The following is a 24,374-nucleotide window of genomic DNA, read 5'->3' on the forward strand; positions in this document are numbered from 1 at the left end:
ACATTTTGCTCCTGATAAAGGCTCCCCTCTTATCTCACATATCCCACCTAGTCTGGCCTCGGCCGACTGCACCTTACCGCAGAGACCCTCCTATCGCCTACTGTTCATTTTAATTCATATGGCCCTTTTTCTTGTCTGGAAACTCTATGCATCTGTATACCCTAGCACCCGTTGCCTAACCATGCACTTGCCACGATTCCCTTACCTATTTTGGGCGTATTTCTTCTTAATTAAAAAAGAAATCCTTGATAAGCTTTCAGCCACCATCTTATCTCCCAGTGCACGAGAGCCTCCCGGCCTGCACTTGAAAACTCCTACGCCCTGTACTTCATCTGGCCCAGGCCTAGATATAGTTATAGACCAGGATAACGGAAATACCCCTGAACTGTGTATTTTGAAATGTGGGGCTTGGATATTACTTCTCTATGCCTGTATGTCCTTAACTACATTGTTACAGCAATATGTCTACCATTCCCCTGGTGCTCCACTCAATAGCATTAACCGAGAGGTGACCTTGATCTCTCCTTCCCACATGGGCGAAATGGCTGGTAGCACCGGTGGAATGGGATGGGGATCTGGTGAGATTTTGGGAATGTGGTTCTGTGCCCTGTTGATGCTTTTCTCTCTCTGCCTCCATCAGAATTCTTGCCTCCACTCCGGGGGACGCCAACTGCTGAGAATATCCGAGCTTTGGTGGTCTTGTGAACTGTTGCCATGGTTTCTCCCGCCTCTCTGTTTATGTAAGTACTGCACCCTGGCACACATTACCAGACTTTCTGACACACTTCTCCACTGCCTGACAGTGTTGGAGAGAGAGGCCACCTCCCTACTTCCCCTTTTCCTTGCTTATTTCACCATGCCCCAACTAATGTCTCCCTTACTACTTATTGTATGGCAGTACGATGTAATATAGTCTCGTGGAACGTGGGGGGCATTACATCCCCCGCTAAACGTAGTAAAATATTGCACTTCTTAAACTCTATACATGCTGACATAGCCCTCATACAGGAAACCCGCTTAACTCAGGAGGAACATGACAAGCTTAAAATTAGATGGGTGGGGCAGGTTATTAATACTCCAACGGAGGGACGGAGGAGAGGAGTAGCTATCTTGATCAGAAAGGGTCTTTCTGCCACTTTCAAAGATACACAGTTAGATCCTAGGGGACGCTACATAATTACTACTCACAGTATTGCATCGAAATCATATCTACTCTGCAACGTGTATGGCACGAATAATCTCTCGCCCCACTTTTGGCAACACTTACAGCTTTGTTTAGTGAGGAGAGGTGAGCTCCCAATAATCGTAGGGGGCGACTTTAACATGACGCAACTCTTACCGCTTGACAGATTTGTGGAACTCTCGACTGGACCGCCCCTACGAACTGTATCACGTAGACAGAAAGCCGAGGTAAAACTTATTGATAGACTTAAAACTGACTTGGGACTGGTAGACTTGTGGAGATTACGCAACCCAACAGACAAGGATTATACCTGCATTTCTAAAACACATCATACCATGTCTAGGATTGACTATTTCCTGACTGCTCCCGCCCTCACACCATATGTCCCTCTCACTAAGATCTTTCCTGTGACCATATCAGACCACGCACCTATCCTACTCCTTCTGGACTTCACCCCACCAACCAACCTACAGAAAAATTGGCGATTCCCCTCTTTTCTTTACAATAACGCCGACTTTCGGCAACAACTACGCTCTTTCTGGATAGATTACAATGCAGATAATGCACAACACAGAGATAATTCAGACCTCTTCTGGCATGCCTCTAAGGCTGTTATGAGAGGAAGAATTACAGCTTATACCTCACATCATAACCGCAAGAGCAAAAAAATCACAGATGAGATGTTAACAAAGCTTGCAACGGCCTATAACAACTATCTCTCCCATCCCTCACCCCAAACTAGACAACAGTACTACGACCTTAAAAAGGAGAGAGATACCCATATTCAAATGGTAGATAACGCGTATGCTATTCATAGACAGGGGAAGTTTTACAGATATGGGAACAAGGCTGGTAGAACCATGGCCTCTATGGTCAAGGTGGTTACACCTAAAACATATATCCCAGCGCTAACTGCTGAGGGGAAGTCATGCACTGACACCCCGACAATCATGCAGGAATTTGTCTCTTACTACACTAGACTGTACTCTAGGCAAGAGATATCAGAACTTGACAAATGCTCATTCTGGAATAATGTGGATGTCCCTTCTTTGACACAAGGCCAGTTGTCCTCTCTTAATGCCCCCATTCAGCCGAGGGAGGTAATAGACACCATTAAACGCATCAAACTTGGCAAAGCGGCGGGACCTGATGGTCTCCCCGCAGAGTACTACAAACTTTTAGCCCCTGACATAGCCCCCACTCTAGCGACCCTTTTCTCTTCATATCTTTCGGGGGCCTCTGTCCCTGACCCCAGATTTTCTGACGCAAACATCTGTGTAATACTCAAACTTGACAAAGACCCTATGGTGCCCTCCTCTTACAGGCCGATCTCCTTACTAAATGGAGACTATAAACTACTAACTAAAATTCTGGCTAATAGGTTGGCGGAGGTGCTCCACTTTCTGGTGCACCCCGATCAAACGGGCTTCGTCAAGCATTGTTCCCCGGTATTCAACCTGAGGAAAACGCTTGCGGTCATTGACCACTACCACAGAGCCCAAGCATCCTCCACAGATAATTCACTGCCTGATGCTTGCCTTTTCGCTGTAGACGCTGAAAAGGCGTTTGATAGGGTAGAGTGGGACCATCTCTATACAGCGCTGGCCAAATTTGGAATAACGGGGCATTTCCTAGAGGTCATACAAAGACTGTACGACTCTCCCTCGGCATCCATAATCATAAATAACGGTTTGTCTCCCTCCTTCGAACTGGGCAGGGGAACCAGGCAAGGTTGCCCACTGTCCCCGCTCCTATTCGATCTGGCAATTGAGCCACTAGCCTGTTACATACGCCAACACTGTCCTGGCCTTCGGATTCACTCACAACTCCTTCACTTATCTCTCTTTGCAGATGACTTGCTACTTTATGTGAGCGATCCTGCCATGAACCTGCCTGGGCTGTTGGAAATTCTGTCAGCCTTTGGTAAATTCACTGGTTATAAAATAAATATTGACAAATCAGAAGTCACGTGGCTCCAAAATAATAAAAATAGCACACTTAGCGACACCAACGTTCATGTCACGGCTGGGTCTTTTAAGTATTTGGGCATCCAACTCCATGTTGACCCTATGCTCCTATACAACCTCAATATTCCTAAAATTATAACTAGTACCCAGGCTCTAATCAGAAGCTGGAGGGGGCTCCCCTTAACTTTACATGGTAGAATTCACCTTCTCAAAATGATCATCCTCCCTAAAATACTGTATCCCTTGCAGATGCTCCCTCTCCTACTCCACAATAAAGACATTCAAAATATTACTACTATATTTACCTCATTTGTTTGGAGTCAGAGGAAGCATAGGATTAGTAAATCTAAACTCTCTATGTTAGTGAATGCGGGAGGCCTTAAGTTCCCAAATATCCAATGGTATAATTGGGCGACACTAGCTAAACTAACCATGGGGTGGCTCACTAAATCTACTTACTTTAGCCCCGCTGTAGAACTGGACTTAATTGCACCTCTCAATGCAGCTTATCTACCACACGCTAAGCTATCCTCCCTCCCCTCCCACATCTCTCAAAGCATACTCTTTCGGGACCCCCTTAGAGCGTGGCGCAACGTGTGCAGGTTCTGGAAAATTGACCATGAGACCACTAAATATTTACCTCTCCAGGGGAACCCCAAATTCATCCCGGGATATACTACACGGGCCTTCCACATATGGGAGACCCTTGGGCTGACATCTATCGCACAACTTCTTAACCCCACTACATTGCAAATCCTTCCTTTCCAGGCTCTGAGAGAGACACACAACCTTCCACCGGGCACCATGTTTGCCTACTTCCAATGTAGACACTATGTTAGGGCCCTCATTACTACTAACCAGCTCACGAACACTAGTTCCTGTATAGATAGATTATACCGCGCTACGCTACGAGGTTCACACTCAATTACCAGCATATACAACGAGATAGTGGCCCATTTGGAGCAACAGGCTTTACAGACAATACATGATAAATGGCAGAGAACAAGAGCAATATCTATCACCATGCCTGACCTAATTGATAGCTTCTCCAGGGTCCATATGGCCACTCTCTCGGCGTACTCGAGGGAATCCCACACTAAACTCCTCCACCAGGCATATATTCTCCCGAAGCTTCGAGCTAAGATGGTACCACAGGCAGTTGACAGCTGTAGTAAGTGTTCTTTCCCATCCCCTGACATTATACACCTCCTTTGGGACTGTCCCAAACTTGTTGGACTGTGGGGCAGACTTAGCTATTGGCTACATAGGGTTTTGGGCGACAGAGTCACCTTGACGTCCACCAACATTATATTTTTACTCGATTTCGAGGTAATATCGAAATACCGAAAATTTCTCTACTCTGTGGTACTCCTTACTAGGAGACTAATCTTGCAATTTTGGGCGTCTAATAAGCCCCCCCCTTTTAGAAAGCTCCTACATGCCATACACAACCAAGTGCTTATAGAACAATCAGATGTACAGGGGGATTTAGAGAAAAGAATTAAACTCTTCATACATAAATGGGAACCCTATCTTTTACATGTATCCCCTCAGGTGCGAAATAGGATAATCTACCCCTTCCGTAACTCTTTGTTCATGTTGGAAGAAAACCTTCATGGCAGATGGTGCCTCCCTCCCCCAACATCCACATCTTGAGAGCTATGCCATATCTCACTTTTGACCTTAAGTATCATCCGGCCCTGATACATTGACCCTTTCTTCCCCTGTGTGCCGGGGTGCGAGTACCCCCCCCCCACTTCTATCCCCCGGAGTGGAGGGTTTGCTCAAGGGTTTTCTCACCCTTGTTATGTGTTAAGTTAATGTTTGTTTTATGTTTGTTATAATAGAAAAATGCTGGACTCTGTAGCAATGTGGAACCAATCTTGCTGTTAGCAACATTCGCTTCTCAATTTGTGTATATGTAATAGTGTCTCTGTATATGACGTTCTCATGTTGTGATGGAGCCAGTAACTATATAAATAAAGTTATTAAAAAAAAAAAAAAAAAAATATTACAATTGATTGAGAAGGAGGGCTGTGATAGGCTAGTTTTTGGTAACACATTGTTAGAGCAGACAAGGACACACAGTAACGACCGTGCTTGACTTCGATACCAGGCAGGGCCGGATTTACATCTCAGGTGCCTGTAGGCACAAAAACCTGAAGCGCCCCCCCCCCCCCTGCCCCCCCCCCCCAAAAAAAAAAGTGAAAAAACAGAGGAATTATTTTTATGATTATGGATAATAAGTATTTTGTTAGATATGCAAATGTTAGACAAATAGTATACAACACAGTACATTATAGAACAGAGTATGCTGCTTGTTGTATGGGACCCACACAACATGCAGCATAATCTGTTCTATGCACTAATATTTTTTTTTCCTTTTTGCCCCCCACCTCCCCCGATCATTAATTAGGGCACCCCAAACCCCCAAAACCCTTTAATTTTAAATTCACTAAAAAGTATCACCAGTCTGTTTTATTTTGTCCTGTGCATTTACTAAAGCTCATTCTCATATCTTCCTTTTTTTGTGTGAATTAGCTTCATAGAATAACAAAGAGATTAGTGAAATAGGAGGCTGGAGAGACTTCTTAGTTAATTTTGCCCAAAGAGCATGTAAATGTGTGCAGCTTGGCTGTGATTTATACAATTTCCTGCTTCTGCTATTGTATTACACTCATCTAAAATATCTCTCTAGTACCGAACCTACTAGTAATCCCATTACTGATTGACATTTGCCAGATGTCAGTACTATGTGTTTCATTATATTCACCAACCAGTGTAGTATTTATCTTACACATAAGAGTATAATAAAATTATGTGCACTAATATAACTATTATATTTGCAACCAACAAAACTACTGCATTATTATTAAGAGAAGAGGGAGAGAGACAGAGAGGGGAGAGAGAGACAGAGAGGGGAGAGAGAGAGACAGAGAGGGGAGAGAGAGAGAGAGAGAGAGAGAGAGAGAGAGAGAGAGACAGGTGGGGGGGGGAGAGAGACAGGGGGGGAGAGAGAGAGAGAGACAGGGGGGAGAGAGAGAGACAGGGGGGAGAGAGAGAGACAGGGGGGAGGGAGAGAGACACAGAGAAGGGGAGAGAGAAAGGAGGACTTGAGAGAGAGACAGAGGGGGGAGAGATAGACAGATGGGAGGGAGAGAGACAGAGGGGAGGGAGAGAGACAGAGGGGAGGGAGAGAGACAGAGGGGAGGGAGAGAGAAAGGTGGACTTGAAAGAGAGACAGAGGGGAGAGACAGACAGACAGACAGACAGAGGTAGGAGCAAGAGACAGTTATATTGCTTATAGAATTAAACCTTGGACTGTTGATTTTAAAATACATTCCAGGAATATCATTCAAACAGGGGCTCCAATGCTGCACGCCACCTCCTAAAAGATTGCCACTTCACCTCTTGAGTCCCTCCCTGGCTTTATTTATCATGGGAACTCAGGAGGCAATCCAACTGGCAAATGACATTTAAAATGAAAAAGACATTCCACCCCAATACCCACAGTAGCTGACTTAGAGGAGGAGCATTTAACACTAACTGTGCCCAGCTTACCCTATAGATCTCATACATACCACATATAGACACCCTTATAACATACTGAGACACACTCTAGGTTACCCTATACATCTCATACATACCACATACAGTATATTCACACTCTAGTTTACCATATCCAGTTAAAGCTGTGTCACACTGTGGCACTCTTGTGTACCCTATATATTGTATACATATCACATGTGTGTCCTATATATCTCATACCACATATAGTCACCCCACACATAGCCACACACTCTAGTAGTTTACCATATTCAGTTAAACCTATGTCACCCTGTAGCACTCTAGTATACACTATATTATATATTGTATACATATAACCCTATAATACAATGCAGGCTCTCCAGGGTACCTTAAAAACTCATATACATCACACTATATTAGACCGTCCGTATACCGCACTGTCCGCATACCATCTCACCAGCCTAGGGCTCACTTACCTGACAGCTCATCAGGTTCCAGACCACTGTCAGCGTCAGTCCCGCAGATCACAAGGTAATGAGCAAGGCGGCATTAGCTGAGCCGGCTGCCGTGCAGCTCACCCCCCTCATCTTGCCTAGCAGAGAATGACCTGAGGAAGCAGATGATGGAGGATACAGGCTGGGGAGAATGCACGAGGGTACAGCAGTAGGCTTAACGCCAGTCTCCCACAAGACACTCCACGGCGACGGCGTGCACTGGGCAGGCGGGCGGCTCTGGCGACAGCAGCAATGAGCACACTCAGCTCACTTCACTTTCCCGCCGCGAGTCTGAGGGCGGCAGCCGGAATCATGTGATGTGGGCGTGACGCCGCCTGCCCTAAACCCGCTCCAAACCTGCAATCTGCAAACCACGGCACTGACTGGAGAGTGAGTGACTGTGACTGGAGTCAGGGTGGGAGGGACGAGACAAGGGAGGGGGCGTAAAAAAAGTTTAAAAGTAAAAAAAAAATATTTTTTATTTTTTTTTAAATACACTGACTTTACAGCCAGTGCCGTGGCGCCCCTCTCTGCAATGCGCCTGTAGGCACATGCCTACTGTGCCTAATGGCAAATCCGGCCCTGATACCAGGTAAACCTCTATGCCCCTTACATTCTAGATTGCAGGCTTTCTTTTGATATAAGCATTATGAAGTATGTAAAATGTATATAGTAATGCCAACAATTGCTTGTACAGCTATCAAAGGTCAGCACAGATGCGTAATTACCCTCTGTAAAGGATTGATTGACTACTGTTTACTAGGATCCATTTTTAATATTTATTAGATTTGCACACTATCACTATAACATGATTATGTTGTTAAGACTTTCACATGAAGTAGATGAGATTGATTATTTGCTCACTCAATTTTAAATAGGATGTTTGTGTACACTGAAAATTATCATGGCTGTTGATTGATTAATGTTTGCATGTTCTGATCACGTTACTATCAACAAATCGCATTGGTACAGCAAGGTCCTTAAAAAGAATTACTTGAGACATTGTATAAAATGCTTACATCATTTAACAGAAAATTGTGAGAGAGCTTCAGAAATACCCTGGGATCTCCCCTGTGCAGCCCTGGGAACTGTCCTGTCCCTCCTGCTTTCTGAAACTGTTAGTTTTAGATTTACAATGAAGCAAATACAAAATGCAATATAATTTGTAAAAGATACAAAACAATATACAAAGTATGAACCTAATTTGTATCAGGATATCTGTGAGTGTTATTAAATAATATATCTATAGATATATATTTATTTTTTTTATAATTTTATTTATTTCCAGCACATGTTACAGCAACACATTAAACATTATACTTCAAGGTTACAAAATGTAATGGTAGATAGTGCTACCTCAACAGTACTGGGTTTTCATAGTATTTTTCTATTAGATGAAACAATCCCTCTCCTTCCCTACTCCACCTCTTGTTTTAATTACGCCCATCTTACATTCAATAATGAATTCGCTTTACATTTAGGAAAACTCACTAACAAAAACAATTCCATAACATTAGGTTTTATGAACTCTTTTACTGCTTATTCCTCTAGGAGGATTGGATTATGTCTCTTCCTGGGTGTGTTGAAAGTTCTTGACAGTCCGTATACCCAGTATTATAACAGTTGACAACTCTATCAGGAGTGTGAGTCTCCTGATGATCGATCTTCTTGTCATAATGACATAGTGAAACCTAAAGAAACTCACAAGTGAATACAATAACCGGGTATTAAATTCTTTAGTTTCCATTGTTTCTTTCTCCCCAGTAAGGAATGGACTAATTCCCTTCCTGGGTTTACTGAGAATACTTAATAGATCTTGTATCCAGAGATATATTGGATGGCAGGTCCATCAGGGTGAAGGTCTCTTTGCTATAAACTATTTTGCTGTAACAACATTCCTTCCTATAGTCTCAGCCTGTTATACTCATTCTGAGAATTAGCTCTACTTAATCCCACCTCAGGCGCTCCCCAGGTTCCTCTCACCTCTTCCTTTCAATCTCTGTCTCAGACTCTAGCAATACATGCCATCCTTTAGTGGAAGATGTTCCAGCTTCCATGCAGTTGAGCATTGAGTATAAACTCAGAGTCTTTGAATGGGTATATGATCTGTTTCTGGTGTGATAAACTTAGACTATTAATGAAGGGTTCCCACTTTGTAATAAAATGTTTCGTCCTTTTCATTATGTCCCCCTGTGTGTCTATTTGCTCATAGGTCATCTGTTTTTGTAATGACTCCTTAAGATGAACCAAGCTCGGGACGATTGGTGTGAGCCAATGTTTGAAGATAAGTTTCCTAGCCTGTAGTATTGTGTTGTGAATAAATCTTGTGTGCTCTCTTGTTTCTATCTGTGTGTGTAAAAATAGTATCACCTCTTCTGTCAACACCAATCGGGTCCCCAAGATATTTTCCAACCACTTTCCTGTCATTCCCCAAAATTTTGTTAACCTTGGGCATTCCCATAGCATATGTATGATATTTGGGTTGAGGTATGAACACTTTGGGCAGTTGCCACAAGCCTCGGGGTTCCATTTGTGGAGCATTTTAGGTGTGATGTAGGTGTTATGCATCAACCTAGTGTGTGATTCACGTATATCGTTCGAAAGGGACGCTTGTCTCACTTTTGTAAAGCTCTGTTCAATACTGCTTTCAGTAGTTAATTGTCCAGTTAGGGTAGTCCATGTTTTCTGTAGATGTGATTTAGTGTCGTCATTTAGTGCCATTTGGAGGGTATTGTAAACATGAGTTATCGAGGTCGCCCCCCCTTTTGTGAGTGATAGTAGTTTATAGATGTCACATTTGCTCTCAGGCATGTCTCCTGATCTTAACAGATCCTGTACGTAATGTCTCATCTGCAGGAAAGCAAAATGATGTTGGTTTGTTATTTTAAATTCTTTCTGAAGGTCCTTAAAGGACTTTACCACCTCATTATTGTCTGATAATACATGTTTCAAAGTCGTTACCCCCCACTCCGCCCATTGCTTAAAGGGTTTTGTGGTGAATCCTGCCGGAAAGTCCGGATTGCCCTGTATTGGAAGAAATACAGTGTGTCTATGTGATGTCCCTAGGGCCTTGCAGACCTTCCACCATGCCCTTATTGGGTGGTGTATAAGCGTCACCCCCTTCGCTATGGGGTCAAGTTGTGCCTTTGTCATATGTGGTAGCATTTTGAGGGACCATGGTCTGATAATCTCCGCTTCGAGTGTCTGATTAGTCAAATGTCCTCTATCTAAGAACCAGTCCATTACGTATTTAGTTAAGGCTGCCCAGTTGTAGTGTTCAATGTTTGGAAGTCCGAACCCTCCCATCGCGGGCGCACATGTCATTTTTCTGTAGCTAATTCTGTGTTTTTTCCCCTTCCACAGAAAGTGTAATATGTCTCTATTCAAGTTAGTGAGGTCTTGTTTGCGTAAAAGCTCTGGAAGCATCTGTAAAGGGTACAACAGCTTTGGGAACAGTATCATTTTAACTAAGCCCACTCTCCCCGACAACATCAGTGGCAACGTGGACCAGTTCTGTAACAGTCTATGCAGTTCTCTGAATAATGGTCGATAATTTATCTCGTACCATTGGGCAGGGTCTTTTGATAGAGTAATGCCCAAATATTTAAATGTATTAGTTACTATTTTAAATTTTTCTCTAAGGGGTATCGAGGGATCTTTGTCACGCAGCCATAATAATTCTGACTTATCCTTGTTAATGCAGTATCCCGAAATCGCACTAAATTCATCTATAATTTGCATTATTATGGGGAGGTTTCTTCTGGGGTTCTGCGTGTATAGGAGCATGTCATCTGCAAAAAGCGACAGGTGAATAGTCTCTCCACCCATTGTTAAACCTTCCGAGTCTTTCCTAATCCTTACTGCGAGTGGCTCTAGTGCAAGGTCAAAAAGGAGCGGAGACAGGGGGCATCCCTGTCTCGTGCCCCTCATGAGCGAGAAAGGTCTGGATGGGGTGCCATTAACCAAAATCGCTGCTTGAGGTTTGTCATAGATAGTTTCTATAGCCCTCACAAAAGCTCCTTGTATCCCAAACCTGTCTAATGTGGTGAACAAGTGGTCCCATAGAATCTTGTTGAACGCTTTTTCTGCGTCAACTAGTACTAAGCAAGCGTCAACAGTACCCGGAGTCTGATCAGTATCTCCCCCCCCCCATAGTGTGAAAGTATCAACTGCAGCTTTCTCATGTTTTTAACTGAGGATCTGCCCTTCACGAATCCAGTCTGGTCCTCATGGACCAGTGATGGGAGTGCCTCTGCCAGTCTATTAGCTAATATTTTAGTGAACAGCTTGTAGTCCGAATTAAGTAAGGAGATTGGGTGGTACGATGAGGTTATGAGTGGGTCTCTCCCTGGCTTGGGGATGACAGTTATGTTAGCCTCCGTGAATCTGTTTGATAATTTTGCCCTCTCTTCTAGGATAGCGTTATAAAGTAGTGTAAGGGTGTCTGATATTTCTTCCTTTGCCATTTTATAGAATTCCCCAGGTAGACCATCCGGTCCCGGGGTTTTCTCTAGGGGCATAGCTTCAATAGATCTAATTACCTCATGGGGATGAATTGGGGCGTTTAATCTGTCTCGTTGCTCTACATCTAACTGTGGAAGGGTGATGTTTTCCCAGAAGTTTTGCTTCCTTTCTATGTCAACACTTTAAGCTCCATATAAGTTGGAGTAATAGTCTGTGAATGCTTTATGTATTTCTGATTCCTGTGTAAGCAATATATCTTTTTCTCTTATTGCAGTAATAATATTAGGTTTCCTATCTAGCTTTGTAATTTTTGCCAATAGTTTCCCTGTTCGATTACCATAACGGTAAAACTTGGCTTGGAGGCGGTTCTGAGCAGAAACTGAGGTTTGTATTAAATAGGAGTCTCTAAGGTCTTTAACGTCTTTGTATTTAGTCCTATTGTGTTCTGTTGGATGTCGCAGGTATCGGTTTCTGGCATTCAAGAGCTGCCATAAAAGTAGGTCGCCTCTTGCTTTTCGTGATTTAGTCAGTCGTGCAGCGTATTCTGTCACCACCCCTCTCAAGACAGCTTTTGCTGACTCCCAAAACAGTGATATGTCATTCAAGTGTCCTGTGTTCAATTCTTTATATGCTAACCATTCTCCTATCAGGTATTTCCTGAGATTTAGGTCATGATAAAGGTGTGTGGGAAACCTCCATCTGCGAGCCTGTCCATTTACTCGGTCAGTGTCTAACTCCAGTGTAACTGGCGCGTGGTCTGAAATGGCTATGGGGTCTATGCGTATCGTTTTGACTTTAGGGCAGAGGTGTCTGGATATCAAAAAATAATCAATACGGGAGAGGGTAGATTTGGAGGGGTGTAGACATGTATAGTCTCATGTGTCTGGGTTTTTTTCTCTCCAAACATCTGCAAGAGCCAGTGTATTTCTAAAATTTTGCAGAATTAAAGTTTCTCTTTTCGAATCTGCTGGTTGTGGTTGGTGCGTGACTGCGCCTGGATTACGGAATCTGTCTGCTGGCGTGTACGGAGCTATGTTATAATCACCCCCTGCTACTATAGGGAGATCTGAGAACTGTAACAGCTGACTTTGTAGGTGTCTAAAAAACTCTCTTTTTCTTGTGTGGGGTCCGTACACTCCGCAGAGTATCAAACATTGTGTATCTAGTTGTATCTTAACAATTAAATATCGTCCCTCAGGATCCTCAACTGTCTGTGATATTTTGTATTGTAGGTTTTTACGCAGCAGGATTGCTACTCCTCTTGCTCTCTTTGCCTCAAAGGAAGTAAAAAGTACTTCCCCTACCCAACTCTGCTTGAGTTTTTTGTGTTCTGCTTGTGAGAGGTGTGTCTCCTCCAGTATTGCTATGTCAGTTTTTTTTTTAGTTAAGCTGTCGTAGTATGGTTTTTCTCTTAATTGGGGATGTTATCCCTCCTACATTCCAGGAAGTTATCCTCATTCTACCTGTCTCCTTGGAGCACAAATCAGACCACCAGCTGTGTGTCAATGTGTCAGTGAATAATGTTGATGTGTGTGGCTCTGTGAGTTTACTAAACTTCCTTTCTTTTACTTACTTACAAGATAGTTAGAGTTTATCCTCTGTATATTTTCCTGTCCTCCCCCAGGGGAGCGCCCGAAGATTGGTGGTCAACTCTGGTTATAGACAAAACAGTTAGAAAACAGTAGTATAACTATTAACTTACCCTTTCTTTCCACCCCACCCCGCAGATCAACAATAAAATACTTCTAAAGACAAGAAAAGAAAACCCCCCTCCCCCCCCACATTGTAAAGGATATGGCTCTACATAGCCTATGCTGTAAAACGTTCAAAGTTCTGTGTTTAAAGCTCTGAGGTCCATTCTCAGGTTTCTGAGGTGGAGGGCGAGCCCTCCTGATCCGTTCTTGACTGACAACTCTCCTCCCTTTGTAGATGCAGCTTGAGTTGCTGAGGGGACTCAAAAAACAGTGGTCCCTTCGTTGTGTGTAGGCGCAATGTCGCTGGGTAGAGCAAAGCTGCTGTTCTGCCCTGCTCCATTAGTTGCCTACAGTAGGGTGAGAATTCCTTCCTTCTAGCTGCTACCGCTGCAGAGTAATCTTGGAACAAGTAGATTTTTTTGCCCTCATATTCTAAGGATGGGATTTTTCTGTATGCCTGTAATATGGTGATCTTCGCTTTAAAGTTGAGGTACTTCACCATTACTTGCCTCGGCTGTTGATTCTTGTCTCCTTGTCTTCTTGGATCTCCTATTCTGTGGGCCCTTTCTACTGTGCATGGCAAGCATGATCTGGGGACATGTAGTAAGTTGGGCAAGGTGTTTTCCGCAAACTCTATGAGCTGTGTCCCTGGGAGAGACTCTGGGATACCCACTATCCGAATGTTATTTTGTCTCGACCTGTTTTCCAGGTCATCTATCTTTGCCCACAAATGGTCATTCTGCTGTTGTAATGTTTGAATGTTGGATGCAGCTTCTCTGTGGCGGGTCTCCCCTTCTGCTACTTTCATTTCAACTTGTGTTAGCCTGCCATTGAAAGATTTTACTTCAGCAGTGAGAGAATCCATTCCAGTTTGGAGCTGGTCTATCTTCGGCAAAAATAGGGCTGATATCTGTGACACTATAGGGTGGGTGTCAATATGATTTGTATTCCCCATATCTTCTGCACTTGGTGCAGTCTGTGTAGTTTCTAAGTGGGTCTTTTTTTCTGCATTTTTGAGTCTGCTCGCCATAGTGTCTGTTGTTTTAGTGTAGGATTGATAATAGTTTTGCATACAGATCCAAGAGTCTCTCAGCCCAGAATCTCAAGCAGATTAGTGCATCAGTCTTTATTGGATGTCTCAGGGCTTTTAATTATTGAACTGATCAGGACTAGTAGAGAGTTCAATATGCGGTGGGTGTGAGGGGAGGCATGGGGTCTAAGACCTAGCCTTGCATAGTATTATTGCACATATCGCTATTGCAAAAGTTATATTTTCTGATGTAAAGTGCACTGGAAGTCTTAAGCTCTCTATGCGGGGCTCCCCAAACTGTGCTCTCCCCTTCGCTCTGTTTAAAATGTACTGTTGCAGCTGGGGTTTATCTGTTTAGTTTGAGTAATATTCCCCTGGATTACCTTTGAGGGTAAGTGGAGCTAAGTAATAACCCCAATGCCACCAGTTACAATCTGTTTTGCAGTCTCTCTTAAAGGAGGTGGAGGGGTGCCGTGGCGCACCTGTATTTTGAGAGTAATGGCGGCTTTTCCCACCAGTAGCTAAAGTCAGTTTGTTAGCTAGAGAGATGTGTAGGTGAGATGATCGTTTGTCTCCTATCCCCTTATGTAGTTGTGGGAAGTGACTTGTTTTATTATGTGATAAGTTGGGAGACAGTTACCTATCGGTAGCAGGGCTGCAGCTGCAGCTAGTCTCTGCTTCTTCTTCTGTCTTGCGACTTGCGGCGGGGGAATCAGTTGGTAGATTTCTTGCTGTCCGATGTCCAGGCAGGTTATTACCTCTCCTGCCAAGGAATATAGCACTGTTTGGGGATGGTCGCTACCGATATAATGCAGTTTTAAGCCTCAAAGCTCCGGAGCTCTCTATGCTGCGACCGACACTTTCACCCGCCCACCGGAAGTCCAGATATATATTTATTATTTATACATGATAAGAACAATAATTAATTTTATTTTTTAAACTGTTTGTGAGGCAGTCCCCTTTTGTACTGAAACACAGATATGTAGAACAAAAGAAATAGACACTTGTAATACTCAAGATGTCACTTTAACAGAAGATCCCTCTTCTATGTAATAAAAATGATCAGATAATGACCTCATGTGGAGATAAACAGAAATAATGTCTGAGATGGGCCTTTGAGGCTTAAGTGTATGCAGAGAAGAACCAATCTTACAGGGGGAAGTGACCATTCACACTTCAATACAAATTGGTACCTGCTGAGTCAAATACACGAAGCTCAGACATACGTCTAAATGGAAAATAGCAGAAGAAAGCAGAAACACATGTTGCATTGTAACTTTGAAATTAATTTTTAAAGTACAAATTATGTTTAAATTTCAGTAAGATATACCTCAGTATTGTATAAAAATGTATATATCCATGGATCTGAGAAATGCATTTCAGGTTTGTAATAAATTAAATGAATAACTGCATTGGTATATATAAATGTTTAAGTTATTTCAAAATAAATACATTTTTATTTATTTTCCAGAAATCTAGTAAACATTACAGGTGAGAACTGATGTGACTAGGAAATGAAATATGTACCAGTATATCAAATGAGCTGATATACAGAATAAGTCAGATAGACATATATATTGTATTGATTGATACCACTAGTCCCTCATATTCTAAAATATAATAAGTGGTATACTCATGTTGGGTATCTATGAATGCATGCTAGATTATATTACATGGGACAGATATATGACCAGACAGGTTTATTAATATCATGAAATAGTGTATTTGATAAACATTTTCCTTTAGATATTTAAACTGCTGCAATATTTGATGGTGAGGCTGCATTTCTGGTTATCTGCTGCCACCAATAGTTCAGAAATGGTATGACAGCTAAACAAATTGAACATATGCAAATCCAAATAAGCTAATAAGGGAGGCATCTCCCAAATAACCAATCAATGCTCAGCTCTGTTAAGGGTGAATCAGGGACAAGCACCGGTAAGGGCCTATCCAATTCTTGTAGGAATGATTAAAAAGAAGAAGGAGGGGTTATATCTTTGATAAATGCCCACTCACATGAGACAAAGGGGACACACAGACTCAAAAAAGCATACGTTTTGGAGATGAAAAAACACAGGCTTTGTGCCAAGTATATGGGACACTTTCTTGAAAAAAAAAAAAAAACTAATTTTGAGTCCTGTACCTTTGCATCTTAGATGACCCACAAGAAGAAACTGAACAGTCATTTGGTTATTTTGTAAGGTATAAAGGGTTGTTTCATACATTAATATTTAAATCAAAGGTATTCCAAAACTATAGTTATATCGTAGTTGGGATTTAAAAGGAGAATTTATTCTTACATTAATATTAATTAGTCCAAGGGTAGTAAGTAGACTGGTATTAAATATTAAATATTAATATTTAGAAAGAAGTTTGCATTTTAGTATCATAAATTAATTACAGTTATTGCTACAGTATATATATATATTTTAGAATTTGCCTTATTGTAGCTAAATAAGAGGTTATTTCAGGTCAGACATATTGGCATATAAATTGGCTGTTTGCATAAATAATATATATAATTCTCTGGTGTTTTTAATTAAAGTTATATAGAATCATTTGTTGGCTAAGTTGCTTAATTATACTTGTCTGAAAGTCATCTTAAATCTACTGAGCTACAATAAGATTTGGGTGAAGTATATTGGTATATTGTTTATCTAATTTTTAATGCGATTCATTGCGAGTAAGTTTCATTTTAAAGGTATATTTTTTATGATCTGTTGTACACAATAAGCGTGCATAGTTGATTCAAAGCTAGTCTCTACTTAATCTATTTCAATGTGTTTATAAATTTAACTAATCTAAAGAATTTAGGAATAAATATTAATTTCAATTGTTTCATATATACGTTTAAATTGGAGGTTGTTTTAAAGAAATAATATAAATAAATTATATATATAACCCTGGTATATACTAACATATTATCTGGAGGCACCGCTAGAAGATAATTAAATTTATCATATTGATATAACATATTGTGTAGTAAATATAGATTATTTTTTAGAGGGGAAAAAAGTTTTTTTTTTTACAAATTAATAAAAAAAAATAAACAATTTATTATTATTATTAATATTAATCTCTCTTGTTGGTCAAAATTGTATTAGAGTTTTAAATTTAACCAAATACTAAGCCAAAATAATAATCACCTAGATTTAGAGTTCTGCGGTAGCCGTCAAAAACAGTGTTAGGGGGTCCTAACGCTGGTTTTGGCCGCCTGCTGGTATTTAGAGTCAGTCAGGAAAGGGTCTAACGCTGACTTTCCAGCCGCGACTTTTCCATACCGCAGATCCCCTTACGCCAATTGCGTATCCTATCGTTTCAATGGGATCTTCCTAATGCTGGTATTTAGAGTCTTGGCTGAAGTGAGCGTTAGAAATCTAATGACAAGACTCCAGGAGTTAAGAGCTTTCTGGGCTAATGCCGGTTCAAAAAGCTCTTAACTACTGTGCTCTAAAGTACACTAACACCCATAAACTACCTATGTACACCTAAACCGAGGTCCCCCCACATCGCCGCCACTCTATTAAATTTTTTTAACCCCTAATCTGCCGACCGCACACGGCCGCGACCTACATTATCCCTATGTACCCCTAATCTGCTGCCCCTAACACCGCCGAACCCTACATAATATTTATTAACCCCTAATCTGCCCCCCCCCCCCAACGTCGCTGCTACCTTACCTACAATTATTAACCCCTAATCTGCCGACCGGACCTCACCGCTACTCTAATAAATGTATTAACCCCTAAAGCTAAGTCTAACCCTAACCCTAACACCCCCCTAGGTTAAATATAATTTTTATCTAACGAAATAAAATAAATCATATTAAATAAATTATTCCTATTTAAAGCTAAATACTTACCTGTAAAATAAACCCTAATATAGCTACAATTTAAATAATAATTATATTGTAGCTATTTTAGGGTTTATATTTATTTTACAGGCAACTTTGTATTTATTCTAACCAGGTACAATAGCTATTAAATAGTTAATAACTATTTAATAGCTACCTAGTTAAAATAATTACAAAATTACCTTTAAAATAATTCCTAACCTAAGTTACAATTAAACCTAACACTACACTATCAATAAATAAATTAAATACAAATACCTACAAATAAATACAAATAAATACACTAACTAAAGTACAAAAAATAAAAAAAGAACTAAGTTACAAAAAAATAAAAAAATTATTTACAAACATTATAAAAATATTACAACAATTTTAAGCTAATTACACCTACTCTAAGCCCCCTAATAGAATAACAAAGCCCCCCAAAATAAAAAAATGCCCTACCCTATTCTAAAATAAAAATTGAAAAGCTCTTTTACCTTACCAGCCCTTAAAAGGGCCTATTGCGGGGCATGCCCCAAAGAATTCTGCTCTTTTGCCTGTAAAAAAAACATACAATACCCCCCCAACATTACAACCCACCACCCACATACCCCTAATCTAACCCAAACCCCCCTTAAATAAACCTAACACTAAGCCCCTGAAGATCTTCCTACCTTATTTTCACCACGCCGGGTATCACCGATCCGTCCAGAAGAGGGTCCGAAGTCTTCCTCCTATCCGGGCGATGTCTTCATCCAAGCGGGGGCTGAAGAGGTCCATCATCCGGCTGAAGTCTTCATCCAAGCGGGGGCTGAAGAGGTCCATCATCCGGCTGAAGTCTTCTATCAAGCAGCATCTTCAATCTTTTTTCTTCCGGCTCCATCTTCATCCCGTCGACGCGGAACATCCTTCCTCCACGACGAACTCCCGACGAATGAAGGTTCCTTTAAGGGACGTCATCCAAGATGGCATCCCTCGAATTCCGATTGGCTGATAGGATTCTATCAGCCAATCGGAATTAAGGTAGGAATATTCTGATTGGCTGATGGAATCAGCCAATCAGATTCAAGTTCAATCCGATTGGCTGATCCAATCAGCCAATCAGATTGAGCTTGCATTCTATTGGCTGTTCCGATCAGCCAATAGAATGCAAGCTCAATCTGATTGGCTGATCCAATCATCCAATCGGATTGAATTTAAATCTGATTGGCTGATTCAATCAGCCAATCAGAATTTCCCTACCTTAATTCTGATTGGCTGATAGAATCCTAGATGGCGTCCCTTAAAGGAACCTTCATTCGTCGGGAGCTTGTCATGGAGGAAGGATGTTCCGCGTCGGCGGGATGAAGATGGGGCCGGAAGAAAGAAGATTGAAGATGCCGCTTGATAGAAGACTTCAGCCGGATGATGGACCTCTTCAGCCACCGCTTGGATGAAGACTTCAGCCGGATGATGGACCTCTTCAGCCCCCGCTTGGATGAAGACATCGCCCGGATAGGAGGAAGACTTCGGACCCTCTTCTGGACGGATCGGTGATACCCGGCGTGGTGAAGACAAGGTAGGAAGATCTTCAGGGGCTTAGTGTTAGGTTTATTTAAGGGGGGTTTGGGTTAGATTAGGGGTATGTGGGTGGTGGGTTGTAATGTTGGGGGGGTATTGTAAGTTTTTTTTACAGGCAAAAGAGCAGAATTCTTTGGGGCATGCCCTGCAATAGGCCTTTTTAAGGGCTGGTAAGGTAAAAGAGCTTTTCAATTTTTATTTTAGAATAGGGTAGGGCATTTTTTTATTTTGGGGGGCTTTGTTATTTTATTAGGGGGCTTAGAGTAGGTGTAATTAGCTTAAAATTGTTGTAATATCTTTATAATGTTTGTAAATAATTTTTTTATTTTTGTAACTTAGTTCTTTTTTTATTTTTTGTACTTTATTTAGTGTATTTATTTGTATTTATTTGTAGGTATTTGTATTTAATTTATTTATTGATAGTGTAGTGTTAGGTTTAATTGTAACTTAGGTTAGGAATTATTTTAAAGGTAATTTTGTAATTATTTTAACTAGGTAGCTATTAAATAGTTATTAACTATTTAATAGCTATTGTACCTGGTTAAAATAAATACAAAGTTGCCTGTAAAATAAATATAAATCCTAAAATAGCTACAATATAATTATAATTTATATTGTAGCTATATTAGGGTTTATTTTACAGGTAAGTATTTAGCTTTAAATAGGATTCATTTATTTAATAAGATTTATTTTATTTCATTTGATAAAAATTATATTTAACTTAGGCGGGTGTTAGGGTTAGGGTTAGACTTAGCTTTAGGGGTTAATACATTTATTAGAGTAGCTGTGAGCTCTGGTCAGCAGATTAGGGGTTAATAAGTGTAGGTAGGTAGCGGCGACGTTGGGGGTGGCAGATTAGGGGGTAATAAATATAATATAGGGGTCGTCGGAGGTTAGGGGCAGCATATTAAAGGTTCATAGGGATAATGTAGGTTGCGGCGGTGTACGGAGCGGCAGATTAGGGGTTAATAATTTTATGCAGGGGTCAGCGATAGCGGGGGCGGCAGATTAGGGGTTAATAAGTGTAAAGTTAGGGGTGTTTAGACTCTGTGTACATTTTAGGGTGTTAGGTGCAGACTTGGGAAGTGTTTCCCCATCGGAAACAATGGGGCTGCGTTAGGAGCTGAACGCTGCTTTTTTGCAGGTGTTAGTTTTTTTTTCAGCTCAAACGGCCCCATTGTTTCCTATGGGGGAATCATGCACGAGCACATTTTTTAAGCTGGCCGCGTCCGTAAGCACCGCTGGTATTGAGAGTTGCAGTGACGGTAAATATGCCTGTACGCTCCCTTTTTGGAGCCTAATGCAGCCCTTCTGTGAACTCTAAATACCAGCGGTATTTAAAAGGTGCAGGGGAAAAAAAGCACGAGTAGCTAACGCACCCCTTTGGCCGCAGAACTCTAAATCTAGCCGAATGTCTGTTACTAGAAGTGAATCAATTGAATCTGTACATATTATTGAAATATATTCCCCAGAATCACCCATTAGTCAGACAGAAATGCTTAAAACAGAAGCCATTACTCACCTTAAAAATAGATTAATTATTAAGGGAGAATTAGGTGCTTACATTAAGATACTTAAGACTAAGGCCAAAAATATTGCAAATAATATATGGTGTGGCAAAGTGAAATATTTCAAGGGCTGTTAAAATTTGTCCGAACTCAGAAACCGAGAAAATGCGACAAAGTAATTTTCAAAACTTGGGGTCTGCTCCTTTATGTGAACGATGAAATGTACAATAAAATTGAAGTACAGAATTCCCAATTGGAGCAACTGAGGGGTGAAAATTATTCCTTAAGGCTAGTTGAAGAGGAGGTGGAGCATGTCCAGGATACAATTAATGTGCTTACCCAGAACATGGCCACCTTACAAAAGTATAACCAACATTTAGTAGCCCAAATAGAAGATTTGCATAAACAACTCACACAGAGCCAGAAAGAGTCAAAGGAATTTAAAAGACAATCTTGCCATAATGAAAGTGATGAGAAATGAATTACAGAGCTTTAGGGAAGAATTTAAACCCAGGTCATTAATTGGCTCAGAGATAAACTTCCCACATAGACAATAACCTCACGTTATAAATTAAGGGAACTGCTACACTTCAGAGGGGGAGGACAGTGATTATAGTTAGTCAGAGGGCGGAGTCAGCTATCCAAATAGCCCCCATAATACTAATGTATATAAGGGGTCTCCCCATAGTAGAAGGGCAAATAGGGAATGCTCCAACCCTAACATGAAGGTCCCTAGGAAGACCCAAGATGTGTCTAATAAGATATATGACACCCCTAAATAATTATTTTCTTAAATGGTGCAGTACCTACATTTTCCAAAAAGGGAACCACTTCTATAGTTGACCACTTAGAAACTTATAAGAATGCTTTATCCATAATGATAGTGAGCAGTCAAAAATTAAGTTTCTGCCCTGGGTATTTGAAAGTGAATATCACAAATTCTTTGCTTCTCTAAAGGATATGAATGTTCATTCCTGGAGTGAAACAAAACGTGCAAAAAGGAATTTGGTTTTTATCGCACAACTGCGGGTGCTAAAGTGGCTGTATATGGTTTGAAATGTGGCCCGATTCAAAGCCCAATTAAATTCCTCTGCACTAAAAACTGCACACAGTATGGCCGAAGATTACCCCAAATTTGAGAGCTCAGAATTTGTGAATTTATTTTATGAAGCATTGCCTGCGCACATCAAGTTTAATTTGGTTAGAGAATTTGATGAGCACTGCTAATTGGACTGGCTGATCAAAGAGAGTACAAAGTTATACTCTATTCAGCAGTCCGGTGAACAGGGGGTTAAAAGGGAACCAAGGCCCAGCCCCAAAATTGTGGCAGAAACTAGGGTGTCCCCTTGTCCCCTCAATTTGGAGTCTAACAAGAAAACTTATGCGGAAATGGCCTGAGAAAACAGGCCTTCCCCACAAAGTTTTAACTCTGCCCCTCCCCATCACGGGTGGGATATAAAAAAATTGGTCCATGGGTAGAAATAGCTTGTCCAATCAAGTGGGCCAACTCAGTATGCAAGTAAGTCAATTATGTATACTATTTACTAATATGAGTCAAACTTTGACGGCTCAGAACCCTAATAATCCTTTTTTAGGGGTACAGCCAGTGGCCAGCAGTGGGCCACAGACACAGTAATAGATACTGCATAATTACCTGAGAGAGAGGGGAGAGATATACCAAATAAAATTATAAATGTCAATAATGGTACTAATCATGTTCTATCATTGCAGCCCAGAAATGGATGATTTAGCTGTGATGATGAGCAACCTCAGTCAGGAAGCTCTAACAAACCTCTTCCTTTGCAGTTTTCCCCTAACTATATTTCCAGGTTTACTCATGGGGGCAAAGCCTATGAGATAGGACAGCCTGAAATCTTTCCAGGATTTCAGCAAATAATCGAAGAGCAAATCTCTTTATCTAATGGCTGTTCCAATGATGATGAATGCTGACAGCTACGAGAACTCCTGGTGGAGTACAAGGATATTTTTGCTAGGGATTCTTATGACTGTGGGACTACAGACTTGCACTTTGCAAGAATCCAAACAGATCCCAATGCACCACAATTCTTTGTTAAACAATACAGACTTCCTTTAGCCTCATATGATTCTCTTGCACAGATCATAAGGAAGAAGTATTATCCAACAGGTGCACAGCTAATATAACAATCATATTCTATGTGTTCTTAAGCCCAATGGACAATGGCAATTGTGTGCTCACTTGAGACAGATAAACAAATGAGTGTACATGTCTGGCTGGCCTGTGCCATATATTGACCAGTGCCTAGCACAGATGCAGGGATCTAAAATATTCACTGCCATTGAATGTGCACAGGGATATTGGACCATAAAGGTACACAAGGAGGACCAGTATAATGCATGCTCATTCCAAAAGGTTCAGTATGCATTCCAAAGGCTCCCATTTGGATACATAAATTCAGGACATGAATTTGCTGTATTCATGCATAAGGCTATGCCTGATGCACTGGAAAGGGGAACCTTATCTTATGTTGATGATGTTTTAATCAAAAGCACAGACTTTGAAAAACACATCACAGAACTTAAACACCTCCTCAGCCAACTTAAAAGGTTACTTCTGAAGGGTTAAATCCTCAGAAGAAAAAGGTGGAAGCTATAATAAATTCTAAGAACCCAACTAACTTAAAGGAATTGAGATCATTCCTGGGTATGATGAATTATTCTCGCAAATTTATTGATAAGTATGAAGAATTAGCTAAACCACTGCTACTTCTTCGAAAGAAGGATGTTAAATGGCACTAGAGTGAGGCTCAAGAGACAACAATATGAGCTGAAGAGGAAACTCACACAAGCACCTTGTTTAGTGTACCCTGAAGGGGGTAAACTTTTCTACTTAGAGACAGGTTACACAGATATAAGCATGAGTGCTGTTCTGTACCAAAAGCATAATAATTTAAGTAAAGTCATTGCTTATGTGAGCAAAACTTTATCCCCAGTAGAAATAAAATTTATGATTGTGAAAAAGCCTTCTTATCTACTGTATGGGCTCTATAAATTTTCTGCAGCTATATACAGGGTGAAAAAATTATTGTAGAAACGGCGCACTAGCCTTTGCTATATCTGCAAAGTGAGAGA

The sequence above is a fragment of the Bombina bombina genome, chromosome 6 (assembly GCF_027579735.1).
Source record: "Bombina bombina isolate aBomBom1 chromosome 6, aBomBom1.pri, whole genome shotgun sequence".
Classification (NCBI taxonomy): Eukaryota; Metazoa; Chordata; class Amphibia; order Anura; family Bombinatoridae; genus Bombina; species Bombina bombina.